Consider the following 12,448-nt stretch of genomic DNA (forward strand, 5'->3'; position numbering starts at 1 on the left):
GCCAAGCAGACAGGCCCCCCGTGCGGCGGGCAGCCGGCCCCCGCGGGCGCGCGGCCCGGGCGAAGGCCGGGCCAGGGGCGGCGCGGGCCGCCGGGGCCGCGGGGTGCTGTGCCGGCTGCCCCACGGTCTCCCCCGGGGCCAGCTGGGCCCGGGCACGCGCCCAAGGGCCGGCCTGACGCTGGATTCCAACTCCCGTCCTCCTGACTCCAAAGTCAGTGCTCTCTCCACTAAGCCATATTCAAACGATCAGGCCTATAAAATAGAGAAAAAGGGGCAGGGGACTAACCTCCTTCTATCACCTACGGAGGGTGCGGGACGCCGAGCATGCTCCAGGAGCCGGGGCCGGGCGGAAGGAAGACTGGGAGGAGTGGCGCCACTCCTGAGGCTTCCTCATCTGGACTACCTGGACTACTCACAGACCCCAGGATCATACCAGGGCTACTTGTGTGACAGTGTATATACAGCATCCAATCTAATACTTACGGTATAGCATAAATATACTACTTACTTATCATACCGTAACATTTAGATTACTTGTGTGGTAGTATAATATCTATACTACTTATATGTTATAGCAGAATATCTATATAAGACTTATGTTATAGTATAAATAGCTATACTAACATGTTATAGTATATCTGTACTACTTACATGTTATAGTGTATCTATACTACTTGTATGTAATAGTATTGTATCTGTAATACTTATGCTTATAGTATAAATATCTATGCCTCTTATATATTGTAATATAATATCTATAACACATATTATTTATTGTCAACCATAATTTTCTTAGGCTATAAATGAAATAAAAAGTTAGTTTTATCCATGAAATTTTACTCTCTGGGATCTTACCAAAATCATGGGTGAATGGTCTCATTAAAGATACAAAACAAGAGCTTCATGAGGAAACAATATTTATAGAAATTTCACAAAGGCTCCTAAGATTTTGACAGTTAACCAATCAGGTTATACATTAGTACATAAAGGTGTCATTGATTACTTTATGATTCTCTAACCCATCCATAAGTTCTTTGTTAGAATTGAAAGATCCAATTAGCACCAGAACTACCGTCTTCTCCTCTTCTCTGACTTGATATTTTATGTTGTTATCAGATCCATATCTGAATATATATACATATATGTATATAAAACTTTGGGATTTCTCCTTTTCCAAAATGTCATGGTTAAGAATTTATTCAGCCTCCTATAGAGATAGGCAAACAGTTTCCTGCCTTCTCAGGATGGTATTTAACTCTGATTGTTTACACAACTGTGAAAGCCTAAACATGCAGATGCAATTAGAGGAGTTCTAGGCTGTTTCACACAGATAGAGACTGCCTTCACATTTGCAACTGGAGAGACACAGAGCTTGAGGAGGGCAGAGGATAACATTCAGACTTGTAAATCTCTATTAGAGGATGATGAAACAATTTTTGATCAGAAATTAGAGTATCAGAGTTAGACAATGTTATAGTATCTTTACTATTTATATGCTATAGTATAACTATTCTACTATATCTTATACTACTTATCCCATAAAGTCATTGTGAGGAGGAAAAGCAAAGGAACAGATGAATGAAAAATTTTTTGGAAGCCATAATGAATGATTTTTGTTTTAATTTTTAGAGTTATAAGGTGAAGAAGAGCCACTCCCTTGAGGAAGATGGGTCTTATGCCTTTAACTCTAGGCTTCCTGAGCTACAGGTACTGTCTACCTTGTTCCCAACAAGGCCCATCTTCCCCCTTGCCCTGGATTTGCTTCAGGAAAGTAGAAAAACTACTGGGTTCTCTGATTTTCCTAAAGGCATTTGCTCTCTTCTCTGTGATTGCTAGAAGAAGCTCATCTTGTTAAACATACACATGCACAGAAGTGACTTGCCCTCTAAGAGACCAAAAATCTATTATGCTTCCAAAGAGATTACAAGGCACTAGCTGATTTTTAAAAGTCCCTTATTGTTCAAGTTATCACTAGGATAATACATTATGATCAAGTAGGGTTTATCCCAGGAATGCAGGGTTGGCTCAATATTAGGAAAACTGTTAGTATAATTAATTGTATCAATAATAAACCTATCAGGAAATCATATGATCATATCAACAGATGCTGAAAAAGCTTTTGACAAAATACAGCACCCATTCCTACTAAAAACACTAGAGAGTGTAGGAATAAATGGACTGTTTCTTAGAATAATAAATATCTAAATAAATAAATGGGAAAATAAATAAATAAAACCATCAACAAGCATTATATTCAATGGGGATAGGCTAGAGGCATTCCCAATAAGATCAGGGGTGAAACAATGATGCCCATTATCACCACTACTACTCAATAGTGTATTAGAAATGTTAGCTTCAGCAATAAGAGAAGAAAAAGAAATTGAAGGAAGTAGAATTGGGAAGGAAGAAACAAAACTCTCACTCTTTGCAGATGACATGATGGTCTACCTAGAGAATCCCAAAAAAATCATCCAAAAAACTACTGGAAACAATTAGCAACTTTATCATAGTCAAAGGATATAAAATAAACCCTCATAAATCCTCAACTTTTCTAAAAATGACTAGCAAGATACAGCAGGAAAAGCTAGAAAGAGAAATCCCATTCAAAGTAACCTCAGACAATATGAAATACCTGGGAGTCTATTTGCCTAGACAGACTTGGAAACTTTTTGAAAATGATTACAAAACTCTTCTCACACAAATAAAATCAGATTTAAATAACTGGGCAAACATCAACTGCTCATGGATAGGTTGAGCTAATATAATAAAAATGACAATTCTACCAAAACTAAACTACCTGTTTAGTGCCCTACCAATCAAAATTCCAAAAAATTAATGAACTAGAAAAAATTTTAAGTAAATTCATATGGAGAAATAAAAAGTCAAGAATTTCCAGGGATTCAATGAAAGTGCAAAAGAAGGTGATTTAGACCTACCAGATCTAAAATTATAAAGCATCAGTCATCAAAACTGTCTGGTATTGGCTAAGAAATAGAGTGCTGGACCAGTGGAATAGATTAACAGGAGATGAGTATAGTAATCTGCTGTTTGATAAACTCAAAGAGTTCAGCTATTGGGATAAAAACCTCTCTCTTCAAAAGACAAACTACTGAGAAAATTGGAAGTTAGCATCTAAGAAACTTAGATTAGACCAACACCTCACACACTATACCAAGATAAGATCCAAATGGATACAGGATTTAGATATTAAAAAAAAATTATTATAAACATACTAGAAGATCAAGGAGTAGTTTACCCGTCAGATCTATGGGATGGGAAGTTTATGACCAAGGAAGAAATGAAGAACGTCACTAAAAACAAACTAGATGATTTTGATTACATTAAATTAAAAAGCTTTTGCACAGACAAAACCACTATAAGCAAGATCAAAAGAAATGTAGTAAACTGGGAAACAATTTTTACAACTAGTATTTCTGACAAAGGACTCATTTCTAAAATATACAGAGAACTGAGTCAATTTTTAAAAAAAAATGAGCTATCCCCAATTGACAAATGGTCAAAGGATGTGTAAAGGCAATTTATAGCTGAGGAAATCAAAGCGTTCCAGTCATGAAAAATTGCTCTAAATCATTACTCATTAGAGAAATGCAAATTAAAGCATCTCTGAGGTACCATCTCACACTTCTCAGATTGGCCAATATGACCAGAAAGGATCACTGTTGGAAGGGATTTGGGAAATCTGGGACACTAATACATTGTTGGTGGAGCTATGAACTCATACAACCTTTCTGGAGAGCAGTTTGGAACTATGCCCAAAGGGCAACAAAAATACGCATACCCTTTGATCCAGCAATACTACTACTACTGGGTCTATACCCTGAAGAGATGATGAAAGACAGTAAAAACATCGCTTGTATAGAAATATTCATAGCAGCCTTGTTTGTGGTGGCAAAGAACTGGAAATAAAGTGAATGTCCTTTAAATGGGGAATGGCTTAACAAACTGTGGTATAGTATGTTATGGAACACTATTGTTCTATTAGAAACCAAGAGGTATGGGAATTCAGGGAAGCTTGGAGGGATTTGCATGAACTGATTCTGAGCAAGCAACATAGGGGGTGATGATCAACCTCGATGGACTTGCTCATTCCATCAGTACAACAATCAGGGACAATTTGGGGCTCTCTTTGATGGAGAATACCATCTGTATCCAGAGAAAGAATTGTTTAGGTTGAACAGAGCAAGGATTATTACCTTTAATTTAGAAAAAAAAATATCTTATTGTCTGATCTTGTTATCTCTTATATTTTTTGTTTCTTCCTTAAGGATATGATTTCTTTCTCATCACATTCAATTTGGATCATTGTATACCATGAAAACAATGTAAAGACTGGCAAATTGCCTTCTGTGGGGGGTGGGGGAGGGAAGTAAGATTAGGGGGAAAAATTATAAAACTCAAAATAAATCTTTAAAATGAAAAAAAAACCCAAACTAAAAGAAATCTCCTGTTGTTTTTCTGCCTTTCCAAATTCTGCTGATTGTTTTCCACAAAGTTTTGTTGATTCATTCATCCCCCACCCCAAATTCCTATTACATTTGTCGGTGTCACCCACATAAAACAGTTCTTTGTCTTAAAACTATTCATGTCTAAGTGCTTTATATCTCTCTTAATGAAATTATTGAAAGAGTGGGAAATGAAAAATTCTACTTTTTTCTTTCCCAAATTACCCAGCATAGTGTCTCTTGCATGGTACCCTTCATTTATATTTGTTCATTGATATCAAACCACTTTAAAAATATCATCTCATAGTGGCTTTTAGACACACTTTGAACTATAGAGCAGAAGACCATAGTGAAAAACACCAAGAAAAATGCAGTCATTTTACTGGAGGCCTCAGATTATGTAAATTTGGAATATATGGAACTATAATCAAGATTTTATTCCTTATAAAAAAACAGACAAGTTTTGAAGTACAGAGTACCATATATAGAGTATTGATTGAGCCTTTACTATCCACCAGACATTATGCTAAGCTCTAAGAATATTAAGCTTTTAAGACTTTTGGAACACTGTACAAGAAAAAGGAGAGAAAGAGGTTAAAGTGGGGGGATACAATACATAAAACAAAGCAGAAGAGTCTGTGGCTCAGGGAAGAAGGAGGTTTATGGTGGAGAGATCCTGAGACTCTAGAGCAGAGCTGAGTGAGGATTGAAGGAGTTAGCAAGACTGGCTTGTGTCCCTCTACAAAAGGAGTTTCCAGGGACCAAATGGGATTCAATTTAATAATCCTATGAAAAACTTCATTCACAAATTAGAGCAGAAAGATCAGGGAGAAAGGAGAGAAATCAGGGTGAGGAGGGTATTAAAAAAAAGGTTACTTCATAATGTCTAGAATTTGTCCAATAAAATGGAGTCCAAGGTGGAGGGGACCATTTCCTCATGAACTATTCTTTTTTAAAATCCTGCTCTTAAAGAGGCATCAAGATTTGAAAAGAAGTTTGGAAAGAGGAAAGTGGAAAGAGCAAACCAAAACTATTTGGAGTCAAGGACCTGAGTATCATATTCTGCACCTTGTCACATTTCTCATGTGGCATTGAATAAGATGCTCACCCTTTCTGAGTATGTTTCCTCAATTAGAAAATAATTAGGCTAAATGATCTTTAGTGTCTTTGTTGGATGTGCAGGCTAAAATATCAAGTTAAAAATACATAAGATTCTGATGACCCTGACATTCATATTCAGATGATCGTGCAATGTTAAGAGTTTCAAGAAGCTTTAGACATCCTCTACTGGCATTATAGAAGGTAGCTAGTTGGTACAATTCCTAGAGCAACAGAAGACCTGAGTTCAGATTCAGCCTTAAACACTTATTAGTTGTATGTCTAGGGGCAAGTCACTTAACCCTGTTGCCCCCGTTTTTCTCATCTGCAGAATGAGTTAGAAAAGGAAAAGGCAAACCACTCCATTACCTTTGAGAAGAAAATCTCAAGTATGGTCACAAAGGACTGAAACAGCAACCGGGATTATTAATATAGAGTCCATGAATTTTAAAAGAAAATATTTTGTTAACTATTTCAATAGAATTGGTTTCTATTCACATTTCATTTTGTGCATTTAATAAAAACATTATTCTTTGATCTATGGAGCTTTACCAGATTGTCAAAGGGATTCATGGCATACTAAAAGATTAAGAACCCTTGATCCAGCCTAAGTACTTCATTTCACAGATTATTCAACTGAGGCTAAGAGAAGTCTTATGATTTAAACTGGTTTAGGGGCAGAGCTAGGACCAGAATCCAGAGTATTGCCTTCCAGGCAATTCTTTCTGCTAGGTCTATTAGAAATTTTTCCAGAGTAGCAACTTTTTTTTTTAAATAAAAAGATATAAAGAAGGTCAAGCTATTGTCCAGGCAAAATTCAGCAAAATGATTGTATGTGTGTGTGTGTGTGTGTGTGTGTGTGTGTGTGTATGTAAGAAGGTGAGGTGATTGTCTGGGGTGGTATAAGAAAGAAAGGGCTAGGTTGTGAATAAAATAGGAAGCTTTGAAAAATTATGAGGGAGAGCCAAGAGATTACAGAAAGCATATGGGAGATAAATTCATCAACTTTTCATTTTGTCTAGTAGAGATGTATTTTTACCTCTGAAAATTATCTTGGCGCCACCTTTTATCTCCATATTAACGTAGGGCAAATACCTGAGTGGGTTAAGAGATTGACTAGTATTTAAATTGATATTATGTTCTTTTATAGTATGAAAAATATTTATATCTATATTTACAAGGATTAATATGACAGGAAACTATAACTGGGAGGGCTTACCAGAAAATTTAGCCTTTTCTTTGTTTACTGAATTTTTTGGAGTTTCCCTTTCTCAATTTAAGTACAATCCTAAAGTGAATTACTTCCTCCTAGTCAGAGATTGGGTCAAATCTTCACTCACAACTACTTACAACTGTGTGACATTTAACAAGTCCCTTAACCTCCCTGAGTTTGGGTTTCAGTTTCATCACGCGTTAAAGAGGCTTTTTGTTTCCAGAGCAATGTTCACTTATATTCTAATTTACTTTAAAGAGAACCAAATCCTTACTGGTTAGTACATTATGACAAAAAGTCTTAGGCAACAAATCTCCCTCTTTTACTGAGGAGGTCTGAAGAGACCTTAAGACAGTATTTTTGTTTATCTCTTCAGTTTGAAAAGCTTCAACCCACTTTGTTTGATGACTGTTTGGTCCTTGGACTAAGTTGGCCTCTCCCTGAAGTAACTTCCATCTCAGAGATTCTGTGATTCTGGTAAAGGGGTTGTCCTGACTCTTTTCCATAAAACATCTTTTCCCAATAAAATGAGGATAACCTTGCTAGAAGTTGCCTCCCATCTCCTTTTCAGCTATATAATAGACTCTCCCCTAATTCACTGTGACCCTGTATATTTACTAATGAAAAGACCATATACATTTTACACCCTTTTCTCCATTTCTTGCCTGGTTATTTGAGCTTTATCTGAGTCTCTCTCTCTCTTTCCCTCTGTCTCTGTCTCTGACTCTCTCCATATACATATATATGTATTTATAATATATAATATAACATATTATAATAATACATATAATATTTAAAACAAATTCTAAACATATTTAGTTAGATTAGATATTATATGTATGTATGTATATGTGTTTATATATATATTTATATACACACACAGTCTTAACCATAAATATTGAGAGCAATGTGCTTGACACTACATTGAGTTCTGATGATGATGAAAAAGATAAAATCAAAAAAGTTTCTACCCTTAAGAATTTACATTCTACTTGTAGAATATAAATTAAATAATAGCTTCTTCATAGCTCTATTATTGGATGATATATACAAATGGGTCACCCTGGGACAAAGCAAAGTTCATGGGCATGGTTATGCTGAAGTCAGTTCTAACTAGTTATAGAGCTGAGAGCTCATTGTTAATTAATTTTTCAATGAGCATTTACACCTCAGAAATCAGCAAACTGCTACAAACTAGGGCTTGATTCCTTGTTTTGGCTCTAGACCTAAGAAAGTGTTAACAATGCAGATTAAATTTAGAAGTGTGTTAAATTTATGGTTCCCTTTCCTTTCCCTTCCCCCACAGCTGCTTGTTAAACATTTACCAACATGCCTCTGTTCTTGGGTAATCTGTAGTCTTAAGTAATATCAGAGTAGTGGAAATTATTCTCAAACAAAATTTCCCCTTCCCCCTATGATGATGTAATATGTTATACAGGAGTTTTAAAAAATTACTTCTTACAATCAATTCCTTAAGGGTAAACTATTCTAAATCCAATCAAGCCCTTTAAAGAATGGAGTTTAAATCCTTCATGGGATTCGTCCTCACCATGACTAGGAACTGGGCTATAAGCTCATCATCTGGTAGCCAGTCTTTCAAAAGAATTACATATTTTTAAACAGGCTTCCTCAGAAAAAAAGGTTGTAACAGATAAAGATTCACCTTTTTCATAATTGATGTGAAATAGGATTGTATAACAAGTTCTTTCTTACTTAAACCAGACATTTTTGATGATCCACATTTGGAACTATATCTGCTTGCCACTACAATCTTATTCAGGTGAATGAGTAGAATTACTTTGCTTTCTGGAAATGATGTCAGACCTGTTAAAATAATACTTGGACTGATAATTTCTGAAGAAATTTACAAGACTAATAGATAATTTATTTGGTGATCTCAATATGAGTTTGGAGGCAAGAAGAAATCAGTTCACAAACATCTGCTGTAGATTCAGAATGGAAGGAATTATGAATGAAGCATTTGTTCTTACAGCCAAATTGTCATGTGTAAAATTTCATTAACAATATCATCTCAAGTGATGATTTTATATCTATTCTCTAGAAAAATGGCTTTTGTCATTATTTTGTAAGTAAAATAATATATTTGACTATTACTTTCATTGTAATTTCAGCTGAAATTTTAGCCTAATTTCATTTGTTCTTTAAATAGCACTGAACTAAGTTTTTTGGTCTTCTACATTCTTCTTCCTCCATCTCCTTAATTGAAACTACTTTGTTCTCTGGGAGTGTTTGTATAGGCCTTTTGTAGGTCCTAATGACTTTCTTTGTTGTTTTTTGAGGATTATTTATGGCTCTGTGTGTCTACATGCTTATGTATCTCTATATCCATATCTATAGCTATATCTATCTAAAAAAAGATACATATTTAAGTCAAGATACAGTAATACTTTGGTACATAGCTTCCTAAAGTGAAGACTCCTTTTATTATGCAAATGAGCACTGGTTACCTAGTTTGGATTTTTTTAGTGTTGGGGTTTTTTTATTATTTTTTTCCCTAAATTCAGATTTCTGACAAATGGAACAACTGTCCATGTATATTAAAATTCTCATTTTTCATTATTGTGAAACTTTGCACTTGAAAATACAAAATCAAAACAGCTTATTGGACAGCAATGAATATATTCAGCAAATGCTTCTTTAATGAATCATACAACTATGTATTGCTCATGATTAGCCATCAAAGTTTCAGATGAACTTGCTATAGCTGACACAGGAAAAATAGAACTCCTATTTGAGTGCCTTGCTTTTCTAAAGCTTTGTATCATTCTCCCTTCTTTTCATTAACCAACTCTGCCTTCCTATGATAAACATCAGACTATCCAATTTTATTTATCTACTGCCAAAGCAAGGACCCATCATACTCTCCAAGAGAAACATCTATTTTTTTGTGGAGTATTATTTACTAATTTCATCTTTACATTGTAGATAACTGTAGCATATAAATTGCACAATTAATCCAGTTCCTGCTAATCTTTCCCAGAAATATCTGGGGAAAATTTAATAATTCAAGAGGAAGATAAGGAATCATTAATTAAACCTTTTGGTCATTCATCATCAGCCAATCTATTTTGAGCTCTTAATGCATAGTAATATGGCACTATATTTAGTACATTACTAAGCAATAAAAATCAAAACTATTCATACTTTGAAGCTATATATCACTTAGAAAAGATAATATATCAGTAAGTCTGGTAATAATTAATCTGCTTTACATATATAATCACTTATATAAAATAATGAGGGGTACTTTTTATAAAAGGGTAAATATTTGTCCCAACCTCTTACTGTAGCCATGTCTTCAAACACTAGGTGGCCTGTATTTCATGCTTCATTTGTTTCCTGATCTATCCACTTGTCTCAGCTTTATTTCCAAGGTTCTAGTATAATCCATAGGATCAACATTTGATTACAAAGATAAAAAAAGTGAACTTTCCCAGTATTGGGCTAGTGTCCTACAATAAAGTGAATTAAAATAATCTAAGACGAACTAAAAAAGAGTTTAGCTGATTAGTGTGTTAATACTTCAGAGTAAAGTATGATTGACAAGCATATGGTTTCCCTAAAATGGAAAATATCTAAGCCAAGCTCACAATGGCATGGGAATTCTGTAGTTTAGAATTAATCCATCAAATTTCAGCAAAAAGAAAAGAAAAACTGCAAGCCATATTTTATTATCCCAAGAAGAAATAGTAAATCAACTACTGTACAAATTTTATGTGTATTTGGTCTTTTGTTCTAAAATATTTTATAATAAATTTTATCACTATAAAAGGCCTACATTCCAGAGTTGAGCTAAAGAGAAATAATTTTAAATAAAACCAGAAATTCACATAGTTTTACTCGTTGGAAAGCTAAAAAAAAGAACAATTTAAAAAAATAATAACATTATTTTTCATTTCTTCTTGAATTCCTTACAATAACCAAATTTCCTTTGTTGGCAAGGGAGTCTCTCAGACATGGAGGGATTATAGATTTAGGTCATACATTATACTTTTAACACAAGCTAGAGAGTAGTTAAAATAGATATGCTGTCATTTAATTTTATATACTAATTAATAATTGACAATCAACAGGCACAAAAGCTTTTCATTACCTTATTAGAAACCTCTTGATTATTTCTGAGTCATAGATTATTCTTCTTTAAATATTTAGGCAATTATGTAGTCTGAAAGCTTTGTCACCAGGTTTTCAAAATGCAGTCTACAGTGAAACGGTCCTGAGTCTAGCAAGTATCTTATCTGGGAACTTCCACTGAGAAATCCCCTAACTTAAAGACTTCCTTATTTGCAGCTACTAACAGCCAATCCCTGCAAAATATTGAAATGAACAAAGTCTACCAGAAGATATTTTGCAAACCACCCTGCCTGTAGCTCTAGCTAACTTCCTTCTACAATTCAAAGACATTTATTGTAAATAAAACTTATTGTTGTATTAAGGCATATCACAAAATTTCAAAAAAGTTGCAAATCAAAATATATTGAATGACATTTTTTAAATCTCCCCTCTCTTCATAAAACACTTTTAAAATCATTTCTAAATCATTATTTTCAGAAATAATTAATTTGAGAAGTAATGAATTCAGTCTTCAAGGTAGGACAGAAACTAGTTAGTAAACATTCAAATATTAGCAAAATTTGCCTTGAACTTTTATTCCTCCGTCCTTGATATGGAAAGTATGTCCAGAAGGACCCTAGTAAAGATTAATTTCCTAAGAAGCATTTAAAGGTCAGTTTGTCTCTTTTCTGGCATTGGAGATACTTGTCTACCCAGAAGATAAACTTTCTTATTTGTACCGCTTTGGGGACTTAGTTCTGACTTTGATATATCCTGAGAGAGAGAGTGAAATGACTTTGTCTTGCTCTTCTCCTGCTGGCACCATCTTAAGAATAACTGATTTATTTCCAGTTTCAGAGAATCTGGGCTATACCTTTGAATTCAACTACTCAAATGAGCTTTCTGATGTAGATGTTCCCTTCAGTTTTGCAGATCACTATGCAACTTATTCACCTCTTGCTCTTATTTTCTGTGAATTTGCCACAGGGGTTCACTCAACATGCTTTCCTTGCTTTCTACTGACTTTAAAACACCTATGCAGCATAGAGGTTGCCTTGTGGCTATTTTTCACTCTCACAGATCAGCTCATCTTCATTTTCAATTATAGATATTTTTGTATCCTTTATGCTAGTTTTTTGTAGTTGCACCTCACAACATTCAATGATACCAGGAGAATATTGTTATTAAAGATAAACCATTGTTTCTGGAGAAGTTTGGGGATCATAAAAAGAACTTTACAATTTCCCCAGTACAATTCTTGCTTTCCTCCTAATTCTGGGTCCAAATCATTTACCATATCTGTACAAAATTTTATATTTATAAATATATATACATACATATATACAGACATTCCCAAAGTCTTAGTGCCATTTAAGGCACTTTAAACTTAGACTTTTAGAGACACTTTAAATGGAATGTATACATAAAGACCAATATAAAGACATACATGAGCTGAAGCCCACTTTTCATTGCTCAGAGTTCAATGTTCAATTTTCAGTGTGAACTTACCTTAGAAATCAGTAAATACTACAAATCAGGATTTGAATTACCCATTGTTCAGACTTAAAAATGACAGTTGAAAATGCTAATAACACAGATC

The 12,448-nt window shown here is 34.5% G+C and overlaps 1 protein-coding gene across 5 annotated transcripts in view; it reads right to left on the reverse strand.

The window, feature by feature from the left end:
- The window catches only part of TANK (TRAF family member associated NFKB activator), a 77,429-nt gene extending 66,397 nt beyond the window's left edge, over positions 1-11,032 (reverse strand). For 3 of the 5 annotated variants that reach the window (XM_074215865.1, XM_074215860.1, XM_074215854.1), the window contains exon 1: positions 10,889-11,032. The gene's annotated coding sequence lies outside the window, so the exon portion shown is untranslated. Of the gene's footprint in view, positions 1-286; positions 676-10,888 lie in introns of those variants that run through there. The other 2 variants (XM_074215863.1, XM_074215856.1) reach the window with 1 other exon arrangement.
- Between the last annotated feature and the right edge of the window lie 1,416 nt (positions 11,033-12,448).

Source organism: Macrotis lagotis, chromosome 1 (assembly GCF_037893015.1).
Source record: "Macrotis lagotis isolate mMagLag1 chromosome 1, bilby.v1.9.chrom.fasta, whole genome shotgun sequence".
Taxonomy (NCBI): domain Eukaryota; kingdom Metazoa; phylum Chordata; class Mammalia; order Peramelemorphia; family Peramelidae; genus Macrotis; species Macrotis lagotis.